Raw genomic sequence first — 18,040 nt, forward strand, 5'->3', positions numbered from 1 at the left:
TCTGTCATTAAACGACGCATGGCTGTACTCGGTTGATAGGTCACTTTCTCTTCTCTCCAAACCCATTGAGGACACACTGCCAGAGTCAAGGGGCTAAATGGGAGTGTGTCTGTTCCCATGTGTGTAAAACACACAGCCCTCAAGTGCCTAATGTATTGCAAGCAGCCTAATACCAGAACATCACTTCCTCAGTTACAGATGGCTGGCATTCCTCAATCCAAAGACCTCTTCATCACCCATGATCAAGGGCAAAGTGAATTTAGTTGAAATTCTGGAACTATTCAAAGGTTTCTTGACTGCAGGGTTCTTGCATGTGAGAAATGCATAGAGGCCTAGAGATATAAATGACAAAGAAAAAAAGACGGCAAGTTTTCTGCTGGTAACCCGGTAGGAATCCACATGCAATGTTCCAGCAACGCACTCCCACTCTCTTTCCTTCTGCAAAGGGTTAAGCCAAAAAGTAATTAAACAATGATTTCTTTATAAGTGCTGGACTTCTGAGGCCTGTTTTCTCTGTTGGGGGAAAAAAATAGATTTAAGATAATGGCCCTATTCTCCTCAGAATAAATTAAGCTCGGAGATAAAGAATTCCATTACTAATGCCTTTCAGCAAAGCCCAGGCATCCTTTAAAGTCAAACTTTAAAGTATAATGTGCCGTGATCTTGCTGAAATCTTTCCTGTAATGATATTTAAGTGATGGGCAAGGGTATCAATGGTTCAGGCAACGTATTGATTGTATATCTTCAGGGCAGTTGAGCTCTTTCAGAGTATTTGTTGGAGGGAATGCGTGGCATTTATTTAAAGGCTCTTTCAAAATAGCTGTAAGTTAAGTCAAGTAACTGCTTCTTCTTAGAAATTATAGGGATAAAGGGCAAGTTAAGAGGGGAGGGGAAAGAAGAAAGGAACCTGGAGGAGACTCAAGGCAGGAATCTGTGGGAAAGACCGGAATATGGAACCATGAGTCAGGCTCCGGGTTATTGGCTCAAACGAATGCATGATACCTGCTTCGAGTGACAGGTGCTTTTCGGTGTTCAGCTCTCATCATTTTTATTTTCCGTGGGAAGAGCTGACAAAGGAGTCATCCTCATCCTTGCATCAAGAAGCTGTCTTGCTTCCCCTGGGGAGCAGAGGGCCCCTCAAAGAGGAGATAGCTAGTTGCTAGTCTGAAAAACCCACACAGTCTCAGCACAGAGAGCCCCTTCTTTTAGGAAGGCAATGCAAGGGTCAGAGGGAGCCCAGGGACCACTGGCTGAGCAATGGAATAGGATACCGACTGGAGAAAGAACGGGTGATGGCTTGGGACAAGCAGGGCCATGTGGGGAACCTATGAATGGGGCTACATGCCCTTTTTGATACGTGTCTGATCATCTGCATCATGGTCCTATTCAAGTCACAACTTGAGCATCTAAAGTTGTCCTCTGTGATGCTGACAAATTGATGAGTAGCCCCAAAGATGGGTCTGGAATTCTAATGCATCTCCCCTATCATATCCGATGGTAAACGTCTTGAGGGTAGAGACTGAAAAAAGTCTTATCTTACTTGACAGTCTCACTAAAATACACGCACATGGGTGGTACCTAGTACTCCTCCTATGATAACTGGTTGTCCTCCTCGAAACCGAGAAGCAACCAATGGGTTTGCCTGGCACTGATGCCACCCTAGAGCTCATGGCTAAAGTGACCCCAACTGGTTGTCAGGTGGCTTCAGGGACACCTCCACCTGTGTGGCTCCATCCTCCCCTTCCTCAGGACGATGAGGATCACCCCAATGCCCATACTCTAAGGTCTGCTAAGCACATCCTGGCTCCTGGGTGTTAACTTTCCATCAGAAACACCCAGAGCCTTGCTCCTGGGGTGCTGTCACTACGGAGCATTCTTAGGGCTTTGGGGACACTTGGCCCACCACTGGCCCACCTCCAGGTGCTGTGGTTGACACTGGCAAGGACACACCGTGTGGAGAGGTCTAGACCAGGCGTCCTCAAACTACGGCCCGCGGGCCACATGCGGATGTTTTTGCCGTTTTGTTTTTTTTACTTCAAAATAAGATATGTGCAGTGTGCATAGGAATTTGTTCATAGTTTTTTTTTTTAACTATAGTCCAGCCCTCCAACGGTCTGAGGGAGAGTGAACTGGCCCCCTGTTTAAAAAGTTTGAGGACCCCTGGTCTAGACAATGGACACAAGAGACCCAGGTCCTGGCCAGATGAAACGTACATCTGCTGAGCAAGAGACCCTTCCCATTGCTTAAAATTTCCTGCTTCTCTTAAGTTTGATTCTTTGCACTGAATGACTCTGACTGTTTGAAATATGTGGATGTACACGATATATGACTATTTATATAATATGTATTTGTTCATGACTTTCAAGTGTGATATTTCTTATGAAATTAGTTTAAGGCTTTACAATAGGGAATGGAAAGAATGTACTCATACCTATCCCACCCTAATGCAGCAAATTTAAAAAATATATATTTTAAATTGACTTCAGAGAAGAAAGGAGGGAGGGAGGGAGGGAGAGAGAGAAACATCAATGATGAGAGAGAATCATTCATCAACTGCCTCCTGCAGGCCCCACACTAGGGATTGAGCCCACAACCCGGGCATGTGCCCTGACTGGGAATCGAACCATGACCTCCTGGTTCATAGGTCAACACTCATTTTAGCAAACGTGTGTTGGCTCCTTGCTATGTGTCAGGCCAGGCGCCAATGCCTGTGGATGCAGAAATGAAAGGCGCACCCCTTTTCCTCAAGAGTCCTCCATCTACTGGGCCACAGGAATGAGAACACGGACAACTGCAGCGCATCGTGTTGGAAGTGGGCAGAACGCTGGGCACGGAAACGCCCAGTGCTCACACGGCTGTCGTCATGGAGAGGCACAACGTTCAATCCCATTCTCCTACTTGGGCCTGAATCCCATTTCCTTCCGAGAGTGTGCGCCTGTGCCTCCCCTCTCCCGGGGCCCCTTCTCTTTAAATCAACAGAAACCTGGTTACCAAAATGCTACCGTTCGATGTCTTCGCCTATATTTATTTCATGACATCATCGGGATAATAACTTTTTAAAAAGGGAGCCCAGCGTTCTCTGACCTTGTGAAATAAGCAGAAAATAGCATCATCTTTCGCCCGGCAGCGCACGGTCCCTCCCTCCGCCCATTGTTTCCTCGCTTGTCTAATTATCCCAGAAAGAATAGCTCTGGTAAAGAACCCTTTTAGCGGCAAATATGCTTTTGATTTAAGAAATTATTATCGAAAAACGCTGGGAGCCTTGTAGTCATCTTTGCTATATTTAGAAGGAAAATATCATCCTCCTGCAATTACCATTTGGTATGGAGTGTAGTCACTCACATTTTTCCTCTCCTTTCATTTTTGGTAAACTCTTTCCTGGGTTCACAATGCAGGGGATCAGAGCTGGGCAATTATTAAGAAGAGGCCACTTAGAGTCCACCCTCCGTCGACACGGTGTCCCTGGCAGTGTTTAATTAGAGACTGAAATGGAGGAATTGGATAATTGAGGTTGCTAATGAATTTGAAAACTCAGCAAAGCAGGGAGAGTCGAGCATTTTTTTCTGGCTTGCTTGACTTTCCTGAGCCCTTTTCCCATTCCCCCCGCCCCATTATCACATTTCTGGCCTCGATTGCTATTTATTACCACTCATAACCCTGGCCTAAGTGGAAACAAAACAAAAAAAAGCTGTGGCCTCTTTGCTGAGCTCCTGGAGCCGTTGGGGGCATTGGATTTATGATGGTTCCAGAAGGTTGCAACTGCAGGAGCCTGGCCATGATGGAGATGAGACCTGGTGGGCCACCAACACTTTCTGTAACCACCTTCATGGGTCAACATCACGAGGGATGTTGCTGGCTGGAAAAAGAAGAAGAGGGTCCTAAATCAAAGAAAATTCGAGATATCACAAGTCCTACTGCCTGCCCCTTGAGGAGGCCGAGTTATGTGGGCACCTTGCTGGGTAGGCTCACATCAGCCTCAGGTGCCCAACAATGAATGCAGCCCCTTCGTTCACCCCGGAATAGGACCTGCCTTCCCCGTTGTGGCCCCGTAATACACAGCACATTTCAAACCCGGCCTGCAGGTGATGCCAGAGCAGAGATTTCTGCATTTGGAGGCGGCTGGATTATAAGAGCCTGGATTGTAAGGTCCTATGTGACTTTAAAATGCGACGGTTTTCGAAAGATGGCATCGAGCAAACTGCCTGGCTGGAAGGGACCACCCCCTTTGAAACCTCCTTTTAATAAAACGGCACCGCTTTTAGGACTATTTTCATCATTTGGACACTATACTTTAGATGATCCATTTCAAGCTCCATCTGGCACAAAACCGAGGTGGTTTAAGTCAACATTCAAGGTAAACATCTGCATTTTTATGGCCAAAGGCCCCCACACCGGTGATTACTGGCTCTTCTGCTGTTGCTGGTTAAATGGTGCTTTGATATTTATTGCATCTCCGGCTCCAATCAGACTGATCACTCGCAGGGATATTACAGCCGATAAAAAGGACTTGGTCTGAAGCAGCATAAACATAGCAGACTTTCGGTCACAAACTCTTTTATGACTGAGAGGTCATTCCTAATAACATTTCCTTAAAGCATCTCAGCCACACTTCTTAGCTGATGACTTTAAATATATGTTTTTGACAGCTGGGAAAGCAATAACCTGTTTTATTATAAGACTGTTCTTACGCGGACCAAGAAATTCTGTTTCCTGCTACTGCAGAGCGCATCTATAGCTTAGGGCCATGGTCGGCAAACTGCGGCTCGCGAGCCACATGCGTCTCTTTGGCCCCTTGAGTGTGGCTCTTCCACAAAAGACCACGGCCTGGGCGAGTCTATTTTGAACAAATGGCGTTAGAAGAAGTTTAAGTTTAAAAAATGTGGCTCTCAAAAGAAATTTCAATCGTTGTACTGTTGATATTTGGCTCTGTTGACTAATGAGTTTGCCGACCACTGGCTTAGGGGGAAGGAGTCAAGGGAGGAGGTAGGCATCATATACATGTTTATTGTTTCCTTATCTGTTTGTATTCCACGTTCATTCGATATTTGTAACATTCTCTTTGCGTCTGTAAGCATCGATGCTATTCCTCTGGGACAGACACTAAGACCCCAGAGAATAGAAACTGTGACGATGTTCTTTGGAGATCTCTAGGGCAGCTCCAAGTACAGTTAAATACAGAGGATGAGAAATGATGATGATACAGAACTAGCAGGTAACACAACACACCATCTTCAGACGGGTATCTGTGGCGATGTTTCAGACCGGACAGCAACCTGGGGAAGTGAGGGTCATTCTCTGATTTGACAGAAAGGGCAGGGTTATGCCTGGTGTCTGTGTGGTGTTGTGAGCTCCATTTGTGTCATCGATGGAGGCTCTGATGCCCCACAGCTCAGTCTGCAGAGGGGAGCTAAGCCTCATTCAGAGAGCCCTTGCCCTGAAGATGGGACTTGGCTTACTCCCAGCATCTGCCATGAACAGGTGGGGGGGATGATGGTTAATACTCTTTAGTGCAGGAGATGCTCATAAAGGGGTGGCTAGCTGCGGGGGCGGGAGGGGGGAGGCTGGGCCAGGTGCATGGGCTTCCTGTGAGATGAATGGAAAACCTCTAAAGATTAAAAACTGATGGTTGACAGATGGGAGAGGGGTTGGAGCGGCTGGGTAGAAAAGGAGAAGGGATTGGGATGTACGAATTGCCAGTTATAAAAACAGTCACGGGGATGTAAAGTACAGCATAGGAAATACAGTCCATAATTCTGTAATAGCGCTGTATGGTGTCAGATGGGTACTAGACTTATCGGGGTGATCACTTGGTAAGTTATATACATGTCAAATCAGTATGGTGTACACCTGAAACTAATACCATATTGTATGTCAATGGCAACTGAAAATCTATATATATAAAAGCCTAAGCGACTGTTATGACCGAACGACCAGAACGACCAGTCACTATGATGCGCACTGACTACCAGGGGGCAGACACTCAACGCAGGAGCTGCCCCCCTGGTGGTCAGTGTGCTCCCACAGCCAACCTCCCGCGGCCCCTCACACTACTCCCCCCTTCTCACCCCCCGCTGGCCAACCTCCCGTGGTCCCTCCTGCCAGCTGGTCCCCCTGATGGCCCAGATCACAGGCCAGGCCATGGGACCCCACCTGTGCACAAATTCATGCACTGGGCCTCTAATAAATTTAGAAAAAGAAAACCTTTACCCTTCAACCTCCTCGTTTTCTCATTTTCCAAATTAGTATTGTGGGTAAAGAGGTCTAAGTAATTGAAGTTCATCAACTTGGCTGAGGGGCACACAGTAGGCAGGCACTTCCATAACCCCCTTTCTCACTGGGATGCTCAGCCCAGGAAGAGTGGGTGGCATCTACTGTTCATTGCCCAGGGGGTCAGTGGGAGGTGGGGGGAAGGGGGATCAGGGGACCGTATTTCTTTTCAGGCCTTACGGGACCTGTGGCACTTAGGACATTGCAGGTGTCATCCTGCTGGATGGGTATGTGACTCAGGTGCTAAAAGGCATCTCACCCTTGTCCTCCCTGCCTGTCACGTCCTACCAGCAACACGTGGAATGAAGGTATGTCCACCTCCACGCCTGACCATAGAGCCCGGTCGCTGGCTGTCAATCCACGCTGGGCGGTGCAGGAGTGCCCTGGGGCGCGGCTGCAGTGGGGATGTGACAAGCAATAACCATAAAAGAGTTTGCACCCCAAAGTGCTCCGGGGTCCCCTCGTCCACACCCGACAGTGAGGGCAGGGTTCCTGGAGCAGCAGAGCGAGGCGGAGACGAAGCGGGGTGGCAGGCAGAGCGAGTCTATTTGAGGTGAGTCCACAGAGTTGTCAGTTCAGGTCTTCAGGTCAAAAATCATTTTATCTGCTAAACCAGATGCTTTTGTAGAACAAAATGCCAGGCCGGCTTCAAGGCTGGGAGGTGTGCCGAGCCCCAGGCTCCGCTCACTCCGCAGCAGCCGCCAGCCCGCCAGCTGCTCTCCAAATCCACTCATGGCAGACACGGGGCTCTCCCCATGCGCTCCCTTTCCTTTGAAGACCTTTCCCCGGCCCTCTTTCTGCTGCTGATCACCGAGAGGCAGGCGGTTCAAAGCAGGGGCTCCTGATCTCCGGCTTCAAAGGCCTCCCGCCCCGCATGGCTACAGAGATGCTTCTTCCGGTGGGGCCGGTGTTGTTAAAGAGAAGCATTAGACGGTAGAGAGGCGTAGGGAAGGCTCCAGGTCCTTGGTCTCCCATCACTAGAGGGAAACCGAGGCTCAGAAAGGGAAGCATTAACAGCAGGATTACTCCCGAGGAGACAAGTGAGAGACGCTGCCAGAGGGCAAGGGCCTTAGAAATGACCTCCCTGGGGCCCCTGCCCAATAACTTGAACCTGCTTCCAGCTGGTGGGGACTCTCCGTCCAGGGAAAGCAGCGCTTCGGCTTCAGGTTTCCTCTCCTCGCACTGTTTGTAGCAGGAGTGGGAACATCATGCTCACCGATAAGTAGGAAGAGTAATGAAAACAGGAGATGTGAATTGCACCCCTTATAATACAAATGAGATCCTGCAAGTCTGTCATCCCTTCAGACCCTAACACTTTCCCATGGAGCCCCAAGAGTGGGGTTTCCTTCGGGGATGCCATGAACTGCTCCGCTTTTCTGAGATCCACGGAGCGGGGTGGGGGGAGTCAGGCTGGTTTGGCTGAACCCCTATTTTCTGCTTCTGAGTTATTCTATTCCACAGAAGAAAAGCAGGAAGGACCTGACCGGCATGGCCCAGTGGTTGAGTGTTGACCTATGAACCAAGAGGTCACAATTCAATTCCCCATCAGGGCACATGCCCAGGTTGTGGGCTCAATCCCCAGTGGTGGGACCTGCAGGAGGCAGCTGATCAATGAGTCTCTCCCAACATTGATATTTCTATCTGTCTCTCTCTCTCCCTCTCCCTTCCTCTCTAAAATCAATAAAAATATATTTTTAAAAAAGAAAGAAAAGCAGGAAGAACAGTTCCAAAGAGAAGAGGGAAGCACGCCTCCGAAGGAACCCCGTTTCCTGATTTCCAAAGGAGGGCCCCTCTGTGATGCATGCGGTCCCTCCATATGGGGCCTGGCACACGGTCGCTTTAAATCAGTCAGGAAACGGGGTCGCTCTGGCTGCTGCTGCTGATGGAGGACCTGAATGCCACACTGAGACTCGGTCCGAATGGAAAGCCACCTCTGTGCCATTTGGAAATGTCCCCTGAACTCTTTCCCCAGACCCCCTCCCCCCCTCCCTCCGCACTGATCAGACACGTGAGTGAGGTGAGTGAGCGTGAGCTCCCGTGCCTCCCACGTCTGCCCTCCTTATGCCCTGGACACTGTGCCGCCTCCTGAGAGGGAGCGGTCTGCATGGTATCAAATCATCCTCCGTGTCAAATACGGACGTGATTATGTCCACCAGAGAATATCACAATTGCCCCAGCACTTCATGATGGCTGCGATCGAGAGGAAATTGAAGCGGAGGGTCATTCCCAATGGCACGCCACAAGTGTGAAATGCAAGAGAAAGTCTTAACCTTTCGCTGGAAGGGTAGGTTGGAAAGCAAGACAACGTTGGCAACAAAGTATTTTTAAAAGTACAGGACTGCAGCTCTTGGCATTTGTTCCAAAAGTGATTGGGCACCAGCTGTGGGAAGCTGAGAGCTCAACTCGGGAGCCACAAAGATGCACAGGCCTTTGTCTGAGTCTGGAGGAATGAAAAACCAGACGTGAAAACAGAAATTAGAATAAAGTGACAGAGATGAACACGAATGAAGTGGCAGAGATGAACACGAAGCAGGCAGGATCTGCCCGCTGCAACCCTCCCACCTCAGCTCTTCCCATCGCCCTCGCTCACTCTGTTCCAGCAGTTTCTCCGTCTAGTCCAGGCCCTGCCCTCCGCACTGGCTTGTCCCTCTGCCTGGGAAGCTCTCCCCTCAGGTACCTGCCTGGCTCCTTCACTGTCTTTAGATCCTTACTCATGTGTCACCTTCTCAACAGAGCCTTCTGACCACCTTATATGAAACTAGAGGCCCGGTGCACAAATTCGTGCACAGGTGGGGTTTGGCCTGCTGGCCCTGATCGGGGTGATTGGGTCAGGCCAGGCCGACCAGGGGGAGGGGACGTGGGAGGTTGGCCAGCTGGCCCCGCCCTCTGGTCAAACTCCTGGTAGAGCTCCAGGTCGAGGGGACAATGTGCATATTAGCCTTTGATTATATAGGATAATGGGACCATCACAAGACCCCCTTAACCTCTTCCCTACCTTATTGTCCTCCATACACTTATCATTATCTAACATGCCAAACCTGTTATTTGTTTTGTTTACTATCCTGACTCCTCCCATCAGAATGTAAGTCTCCTGAAGACAGGGATCTTGGTTTTATTTTCTACTGTATCTCCAGTTGCCAGACACATAATAGACATTTGATAAATATTTATTTTTTAAAATATATTTTCATTGATTTCAGAGAGGAAGGGAGAGGGAGAGAGAGATAGAAACATCAATGATGGAAGAGACTCATTGATCAGCTGCCTCCTGCACCCCCCCCCCCCTACTGGGAATTGAGCCTGCAACCCAGGCATGTACCCTGACCTGGAATTAAACAGTGACTTCCCGATTCATAGGTTGACGCTCAACCACTGAGCCATGCTGGCAGGGCTGATAAATATTTATTAAATGAATGAATCTAGGTGAACATTCCAAGAGACAGCTTCTAAATTCATAGACACAGAGAGCTAAAGAGATCTTTGTGATCATTTTGTCCAAGCAAAGCAGGGGCTCTGGAGCCAGGCTGCCTGGGTTCCAACCTGGGTTCCAACACTTACTAGCTGTGTGATCTTCAGCAGGTCATTTAACCTCTATGCATCCATGTTCTCCAATGTAGTATGGGAGAAAGAATAGTGACTTTCTCAGAGGGTTGTTATGGAGATCAATTATAATTATTATATAAAACTAGAGGCCCAGTGCACAAGATTCATGCACTGGGGGGTGTGGGGGGGACCCCTCAGCCCGGCCTGCACCCTCTAGCAGTCCGGGACACCTCAGGGGATGTCCACCTGCTGGCTTAGGCCCAATGCCCCCAGCCTAAGTTGGCATTCAGACATCCCTCTCGCAGTCCGGGGCCCTCACAGTCCGGGACCCCTCACTCATTACTGCCCGCCTACAGTGGAGGCGGGAGAGGCTTCTGCCATTGCCGCTGAGCTCACCAACTGTGAGTCCAGCTTCTGGCTGAGTGGCTCCCCCTGTGGGAGCACACTGACCACCAGGGGGCAGCTCCTGCATTGAGCATCTGCCCCCGGTGGTCATTGCACATCATAGCAACTGGTCGTTCTGCCATTTGGTCGATTTGCATATTAGCCTTTTATTATATAGGATACTTAGAAAAAGCACGGCAAAAGGTAAGCATTAAGATAGCATTGGTTATTATTGCTAAGAAACCTGAAGGCCACAGAGATGAGTAATGCTCTCAAAATAACTCATTCATTCATTAAGTCATTCATCCAGTCATTCCACAAATATGTAAGTGGCTCTATATACCAGAAACTGGGGATTCTACAATAGACTAAATAAAATGGTTCCTGTTCTTATGGCACTTGTAATGTAAATAGGGAGATGAATGTGGAACAAAGAGTCATGTAAATACATAATTACAATCTGGGTGAGTGCTATGAAGTCATAGGATCCATGACCTTGAACGCTGGGAGATCTGATCTGTGTTCTCAAGGGGCCGAGGGGAAATGAGACGGCCTCATCAGAGAAATGACATGCATATTGAGACAGGCAGCTGAGCAGAAATGAGCAACATGGGATTAGGGAAGGGGTGGGGTTGGAGAGGAAGGAACTAGCAGGAGTTCCAGGTCCCAGCGAGGGCTTTTGCATCATAAGTATATGGCCATGGGATTGAGGGGACCCTCTTCACTAACCTGGTAGTTCCTCCAGCAAGAGAGCAAAGACTCTTTAGTCAGAAAGACTTCATGGCTGTAGAAAAGGCCTGGCCAAGTGCATAGCGCACCCAGGGGGTCCATGGAGTGTGGGCAGTACCTGTCCCCCCAGCACCTGCTAAGCACCAACTCATAGGGTTGTGGCTCTGACGAGGAGATGGTGTTTCACGTTCATTCAGATATATGCACCACACACACACACACACACACACACACACACATGCACCCCCCCCACACACACACACGCACCCCGCCCACACACACACATGCACCCCCTGGGTCATTCGCAACTGAGAAAGGGCTGAGCTGACTGGGGTCACAGCAGCACCGTCTCTGTGGTGTCTTCCACTCTTTCACTAGACAAGGAGTCTCCTGGGAAGCCTGCCAGGGGAGAGGAATATGCTCTTTGTTCTCCATAAACCCAGAAGTGGCAGCATCCTGACCTCAGAGATGACCTTCTGCTATTATGGTCTCTGCATGCATGGGGATGGTTGCACATGGGCCGAAGCAATAGCCATTATAAAACACTTGGCTAAAATATGGATTAATCCCTGGGAGGGTGTTATGCAAGATTCAGATATATGGTCTGTGATATGGATAGGATATATTTTTTTATTGCAATAATAAGTTTCTCAACTCCTAATGGACCCTGCATTAACTGAAGATGACAGGGAGTGAGGAATGGAAAGCCGGCAATTTGTTAAGGTTGCATAGCAGCCGTTCCAAAGGTTGTAAAAAATAAAACATTTCAGAGTCATTAAAATCACCCTAAATTGTCCATCTGAACTCGAAGCAACAAACCTAACTCGTCCTGAGTCTCTCACCAGATATCTTTTCTTTACAGTGTTTCTCTGCCCCTGGAGCTGACGGGCTCTTCAATCACCTGCTCCCAGAGGCTCCCAGGCTTTGAAAAGGCCAGTCTCAGATCTTCCTGGAGGTGGTGGACTTGGCGCGCTCAACACGGGAAGGCGGCAGCTATGTGAAGGATACAACCCTTAGTATAAAAGCTCCCATTAAAAAAAAAAAAAAAAAAAAAAAAAAGGAGGAAGCCCCGGCCAGTGTGCTCAATGGTTAGAGTGTCGGCCCACACACTGAAGGGTCGTGGGTTTGATTCCTGATCAAGGGCACATACCTGGGTTGTAGGTTTGATCCCTGGCCCATGTTGGGGCACATGCCGGAGGCAAACAATTGATGTGTCTCTCTCACATCAATGTTTCTCTCTCTCCTCCCCCCTCTCTCTCTCACTCTAAAAATCAACGGAAAAAATATCTTTGGGTGAAGATTAACCAACAATAATAATATTAACAATAAAATTTTTTTTAAAGAGGAAGGAGTCAACAAGGAATACTTGCTCAGAGAGAAGGAATTATCTGGGGAACCTTAAGGCCTTGGGGAGTTAGTGGCTAGAAAGTAGAAAAGGTCTCTATATTCTTGAGTGGGACTTAGTTGTCTCTATGGTGACAAGGGCCATAATGAAGAATTAAGAAGGATTATGGTCAGACTCATGAATAATTGGGTAGTGTTAATAATAAATCTCACTACTATTTACTAAAAGCATATCAAGGCCCAGAGGCCATTTTGAGGATTTTTCATAAACTAACCCATTCAATTCTTGTAACAATCCCATGTGGTAAGTAACAGTATCCACATTTCATGGATGAGGAAATCGGCAAGTTTCTCGGCCTCTCTGAGACTCGAAATTACACGGCTAATAGGGAGCTGGGCTAGGGTCCGAACCCCAAAGACCTAGTCTCCATGAACGCATTAGCCATCACATGTCCCTCTTCCCGGGAAACAGGCTGTGTATTCTAATGGGATGTAGGAAATGCTCAACATTCAGGTTGCACTCAGCTGATGGAGCAGCACCTCTGATGGAGTATCCTTGCTACCAGATGATGTCAACCTAGCCATCACATGTCCCTCTTCCCGGGAAACAGGCTGTGTATTCTAATGGGATGCAGGAAATACTCAACATTCAGGCTGCACTCAGCTGATGGAGCAGCACCTCTGATGGAGTATCCTTGCTACCAGATGATGTCAACCTAGCCATCACATGTCCCTCTTCCCGGGAAACAGGCTGTGTATTCTAATGGGATGCAGGAAATACTCAACATTCAGGTTGCACTCAGCTGATGGAGCAGCACCTCTGATGGAGTATCCTTACTACCAGATGATGTCAACCTAGCCATCACATGTCCCTCTTCCCAGGAAACAGGCTGTGTATTCTAATGAGATGCAGTAAATAAATTCCTAATACTCAGGCCCCACTCAGCTGGTGGAGCGGCACCTCAAACAGCATATCCTTACTACTGGTTGATGTCAACTGCAGAATCCAGCAGTGACTCTGGACCGGACCCTTGGGCTTAGCAGTGAGCAAGACAGAAAGATGCATGTTCCAAATGCCAGGCAGGAGGAGGGGTGGGCTTTATAAGGCCCCTCTGTAACTGCCCTGGCCACAGTGACTCTTCCTGTATTTCATCCTCTACGGCAGTGGTTCTCAACCTTTCTAATGCCGCGACTCTTTAATACAGTTCCTCATGTTGTGGTGACCCCCAACCATAAAATTATTTTCGTTGTTACTGCATAACTGTAATTTTGCTACTGTTATGAATCGTAATGTAAGTATCTGTGTTTTCCGATGGTCTTAGGCTCTACAGCAGCGGTTCTCAACCTGTGGGTCGCAGCATTAGAAAGGTTGAGAACCACTGCTCTACGGGGAGAAGTGGAGTCACTATGATCAGGAAGAGGCGGGGCAAAAGGGGGTGGGAGGCAGGGGACAAGAAACATGAAGTTCTGAGGGATGGCGGGGGAAGAGGGTGGTGCTGGTGACGACAGTAATGATCCCATATTTCCAGGTCCACCCTTGCTTTCCAAGGAGGAGCCACGAGGTGGGAGGAGGCCACCAAAGAAAAGGCAGTCACCATGCTGAGATTCTTCATTGAAAATGGCACTGCTGTCAAGCTCAAACAGAGTTTCTCACCTCAAATAAAACACTGACATTTGCCTAATTAAAAAAAAAAATACTTAATGGAGATTTGGCAGACAGAGGGAGGTGGCCAGTGCGTCCGCTGGGAAAGTCTGGCCAGCGCAGTGTGTACTCTGCGGCAGAGACAGAGCAGGGCCCTCCAGGGTCACAGCTGTCCAGCCACTCAGTGGCCCCCATGGCCATCCCACTGGGGACCAGAGAAGGGATTTCTGTTTGGCCCCATTCCTCTCCCCCTGGAAGTGGTAGGGTAGGAGGTGGGGTGGGGCAGAGGGACTCTTGGGAAGGAATTCCCTTTTCTGGCCCCCAGCCCATGGTGGGATGCTTAATAAGAAGAGCAGGTGGGATGAATTGCAGAGACTGGAGAGAAGCCCTGGGAGGCAGGTCCAGCCGCAGGCGCCTGTGCAGAAGTCCACACATTATTCAGACGCCTGGCAAGAGCGAGGCTAAGTCGGGAAGCCTGGATGGCGTGAGTCAGGCTTCCAGAAGGTCTGTCTGGAGCCCGGCTCTCCTCTCAGAAAGACAAGGTAGGGCAAAAGCACCAAGTCAGCAGCACAACCACCATCCCTGAAGATGCACACACCATCTGCCTCCAAGAAGCAAGCTCACCTGGCCCAGAGTGGCCCTGTGGGCCTAACAGTCCTGCCCACATGTTTCTGGGCTCATCTTCCCTTCCCCCACACCCCCGTCTCTTCAGCTCTCTGGACCATGTCTTCCCTTCCCTGCATACTAGCTACCCCTGTCCAGCCACACACCTCCAGCGAGTCTGTGTAAAGGTCCCAGCATCGCACTAGGCATCCTCCGTGGGCCTCACACATGCACACATGACCCACCAGGAGCTGTGAGAGAAATAATGTATCCTGTCTATTCGTTTTGGAATACGATCCTGATGAGCAGAAAAAGGGAGGAGAACTTCGCCCTCCTCCCGGAGTCCTTGCTGTGTAGCTATGGGGCTCCTGCCTCTGCCGTTCATTATGTTTCCGGGGCCTTTGCTTCAAACTGGAGGCACCACCGAGCCTCCTGCTGTATCAGCCTCATTACCAGCCTCCCCCTCTTTGTTCCCGCCAGCAGGGCAGGTGAAGTGTGGCCAAGAGAGAGTTGATGGGATAATGGAACCCAGTGATGCGCTGCATTCATCATCGCAACCACCAACATTGTTTTATCGTGATAACACACCAGGGGGTGCCGAGTCGTGACATCTGGGGTGCACGGATCAGTCAAAGCAGGCAAGAGAAGCAACACCTTTGGGAAACGCCAGCTCCCTTGAAAAGGCTCCCAGCCAAGCCCATCTAGTTAACAGGAGTTGCCTGATAGGCAGGTGGCATTTAGAATGTACCTCTGGCTTCACCACCCAGAGACTAGAACCTGCTGTTCTCCAGCCCCTGGAGCAGGGCCAGGGGGAGGGCCAGGGGGGCGGAGCTTATCTCTCCAGTCTTTCGCTCTCCTTTCTCCATGAGGTATCTGGGATCAACAGCGACTGCAGGTGCCACCAATTTTCCAAATGTGGTTGGGAAGGCAGCTCACTCCCCCAAGTCCAGTCTATGTTTCCACGGAAGAGCAACAGCACTATTTAGGGAAAAGCCCAGCTCCCGTGATGAGCCTTGACTGGTCTAAGGGCTAACTATCTCCCTGTCAGTCATCAGTTCCGAGCTGGACCAGCGACCCTATTTAGGCCAATGAGATGCAGAGAGGATGCGGAAGGGTGTGTGGGAACTTATCTCACTCTCTGCGCACTGGAAAGACACACACTCCCCCACGGGATGCAAGGCCAGAAGCGTGCGGCCTTGGTTGCTGTGGGCAGCGACCTCACAGCCAGGAAGGAGGCTGGCGTGGGCAAAAGGCAACCCAGGGAGGAAGAAGGGACTAAGACAAGGATAGAGAAAGAGACCCCGGTGGCTTCATTCCCTAGTGCCTAATGTCACTCTGGATTTCTGATGACATTCATCCACAAAATTTGCTATGGCTTTCGTCATTTCTGCTATTTCTATTTGAAGCTCGAAGAATGCTTTCTGTAAGAAAAAGTGCTGCCCTAGCCTGTTTGGCTCAGTGGATAGAGCGTCGGCCTGTGGACTGAAGGGTCCCAGGTTTGATTCTGGCCAAGGGCACATGCCCGGGTTGAGGGCTCGATCCCCAGGAGGGGGCATGCAGGAGGCAGCTGATCAATGATTCTCTCATCATTGATGTTTCTATCTCTCTCTCCCTCTCCCTTCCTCTCTGAACTCAATAAAGAAATATATTTTTTTAAAAAAGAAAGAAAGAAAAAGTGCCTTCCCCCCGAGGCTGCTGGGAAAGAGACCATCACCTGACAATGGACTAAAGGACACGAGAAGTGGCCTGGCGGAACAGCGTGCACGGTGGCCGTGAAAGTCGCAGAGCTGAGGAGGGGTCTCTGTGCGCGGAACCAGTACACAGGCCTCGGGGAGCTCAGTACCAGGCAGCACGTGAGTCATGCCCATGAAGGCCAGGTCCTCCCTCCCCGCCTGGAGTGTGCGGGACAGCGGAAGCAGGGGAGCCGAGCTCTGCCACCCCACCATTGCCATGCGGCCTGTAGTGCTCCTTCCAAGTGGAGTTTGCTCCCCTGCCCTGTGCAGCGGCCTTGGCGTTGGCTGAGGGAATGTGGGAGAAAGGGATGCCTGCCATGTGTGAGCAGGCGCTTTGCATGCAGGGTCTGGGGTGGTTGGGCCAGTCTCTGCCTTCTGTTGTGAGAAAGGGATAGCCCAGGTAGGTGCTGCTCCTTCTCCCAGGGCCCCCCAAAGAAGAGTCACGGGGAGCAGAGCCACAGATGACCCAGAGCCCACTTGTGACACGAATGGGAGGTAAATATGACTGTTGTAGGCCACTGAGATTCTGGACTTGTTTGTTACAGCAGCCAAGTTAATACGAGTGTCTATCAAGCAGGACTATATTCTTAGGACTCTGAGAGTGATTCGGAAGAACAGAATTACGAGGCATGGTTTTCGTTTTCCAGGAGTTTACCAACACGGTGAGTGCCAGGAAGCATTACAGAGAGTTGCTAAATACAAGGATGCCTTGTGTTCAGACTACGAGCCACCGGAATTCGGAGGGAGGGAGACCGGAGGGGCGGCACTAGTTGGGACCACCTTCATGAATGGATGAGACTTGGAAAGCAGTGGACAGGGTTAACCACAGGGAAAGGCCAAGGTCTGAACAGCGGCAGAGTCTCCACTGACCTTGACAGCTGGCCTCGGGGACAGGAGGGCATTGCAAACGCCTGGGAAGCCCATACCACTTCCCTTTCCCTCTGCCCGCCGGAGGCAAAGATGCTGAGACTTTTACTTCCACGTTGGAACGAAAATATCTTAGTGTACAAATTATCACTTTACAATTAATTATGCAGAGCAAGCAATACACAAGAGACCTCAATATTGTGACAGCTTGGAAATTTACTGTTTTCGAATTTACCATGCAACAAGTCTTGTTGAGGGTATGTCGAAAAGTAGCACAAGATTAGACAATTAGCATTTTAATCTTGTACATTCACGGCACATCTGTGGGTCAGCATAAGCATCGCAAACAACACCCCCCCTAAGACTCCGACCTTAGAAACCAATGTTTCTTAATTAGGCCTTTCCTTCCCCCTCTTGCCTTTGGGGAGAAAAGCCTGTTATGAGAAAGATATGATTAGACAATATTGGAGTTCGCCAGGCATCTCAGATGGTTTGGGTTTGATAAATAACAGCAGATTTCATTGCTGGAATCTTCCCTCCAGAATCTGTACGCACCATGTGGATATCAAGGGGAATTTCATCAGGATGTTTCTGGTTCCTTTACACTTAAATCATTAAAAGATTTTTGAGGGTTTTTGAAGCCCAAAATCTCTCTTGAGCCACTCTTTCCACCCCAGGATATTTTTTATTTCTTTTCATACAATTTGGGAAATTGAATTTTAGCTCTGGATTTAAAATAAAGCTTGCTTGTTCATGATGGTAGCTAAGGACTAAAACCCCAATTCTAAAAATGTGTCCTCGCGTCCACCCACCTGATGAACCTTGGTCTATTCTCATTGGTCCCAAATCTCAGGGGGTAGAGATTTGGCCAATTATGATTCTAGAAGGGACCCCGGTAGTGATGTGCTTTGCTCTCCTCTTTATATTG

Source organism: Eptesicus fuscus, chromosome 23 (assembly GCF_027574615.1).
Source record: "Eptesicus fuscus isolate TK198812 chromosome 23, DD_ASM_mEF_20220401, whole genome shotgun sequence".
NCBI lineage: Eukaryota > Metazoa > Chordata > Mammalia > Chiroptera > Vespertilionidae > Eptesicus > Eptesicus fuscus.